This window comes from Callorhinus ursinus, unplaced genomic scaffold, assembly GCF_003265705.2.
Source record: "Callorhinus ursinus isolate GAN/ISIS: 27379988/994484 unplaced genomic scaffold, GSC_fseal_2.0 scaffold33, whole genome shotgun sequence".
NCBI lineage: Eukaryota > Metazoa > Chordata > Mammalia > Carnivora > Otariidae > Callorhinus > Callorhinus ursinus.
In genome coordinates, this window is record NW_027397095.1 from 3,497,543 (window position 1) to 3,499,136 (window position 1,594).

Below are 1,594 nucleotides of genomic sequence, written 5' to 3' on the forward strand. Positions count from 1 at the left end.
TAAATATATGCACATATATATTAAAAAAATAATCGCTATAATGGAGAGGCTGATGATATTAATGGCAAGTTATATTTACTGAGTACTTACTTTGTGCCAACCACTATATGCATAATAACTCATTTAAGCCTAACAATAATTTTTAGGAAAGCACTATTATACTCTCAGTTTTACAGAAGAGGAAATTGAGGCTCAATGAGGTTAGTAACTTGCCCAATATCATCCAACTAAGAAGCAGAATCCTCCTCTACTGGCTGAGAACCAAGGCTAAGCCCAGAAGTAGGCTTGTGCTGCTGCTGCTGCTGCTGCTGCTGCTTGTTATCTCCAGGCCCCAGGTCCACAGCAATTCCTACTCCGGATATAATTCTGATTCAGAGTTGGTCTTTCTGTATCTTACTTTCTCCAGCCGGAGCCCACTCCTCTAAATACTTGGAAGGCCATTTTCGTATCCCACTTTGGCACCTCCCTCCTAAGATGACTGATCCAGATGAAGCCAGGACACATCTCTTGCATGTCAGGCATTTTCCTAGGTGCTATTACATTTGCTTTTCTTATTTAATGTATCAGTCTTTGAGGTAGAGATTATCATCCCCATTGACAGATGAGTAAACTGTGATTAAAGCAAGAATATACCTAAGACAAGTGACAATTTGGATATGGATCTGATTCCAGAATTTTAAAGTACTGGTGAGATATAAATAATTTATACTTCTCCAGAGTTCTTGCATGTTAAAAGGAGACTTCTTAAAGGATTGAATGACTAATGTTGGAATCTCTGGTAAAAAGGACTGGCAAATGAGGCATATATTTTGGGACAAGAGGCTTCCATCTTAAGGTCTTCTTCACATCAACCCAAGCAGGAGCTTGCTCCTTAACTCCTCTCTCCCTCCAACACACATAGCACTGGCTAGGTTGGCCTTGCCCCTGGTCTGTCTTTCCCTTGCTAGGATTATCCTGCAGATCATGACAAAAATACAAAGGTCACACCCTCGCCTAGCTCCCTTTTTCCTGGCTCAGTCTGGTTCTTACAAAATGGCAGAAAGTCCATCATACATTGGAAAAGTTAGATGGGGGTAGCAGGAGCTTTGCCTAGCCCTTTCGGACTGGGACAAAAGTATCTGGAAAGAACCAGTGGGTCCTAGAATAGTCTTCTTGGCTCAAGCCTATTTAGAACTCAAAGTGTCCCTCTTAATCCATTCATGGGAACCACAATAAAATGATGCCCCCTCCTCTGTCTCCCAAACACTGATGAGTTATTAAATAAGTTTTTTTATTTCTAATTTAAATAAATTAGAATAAGGACTTAGATTTTCTAGTATAGACAATTATATTTACCCAGTTACTTAATGAAAAATGCATCATTGAAGTTTTGCAGTACTTAAGCACATGGAAACGTATAGGTTAATTTTAAGTTGTTTTGCCTTTATGATACCAAGCACTCACCTTCAGTTTTATTAGATGAGAACCCATCAGATGTGTATGCTAATTTTATAGCGAATACAAAATTTTTAGCTGCAAATGACCTCTTCTTATTCTTTAGTGAAGCCACTTTGACACTGCAAAACACTCTTTATCCAACTCCACCAAACTGCCT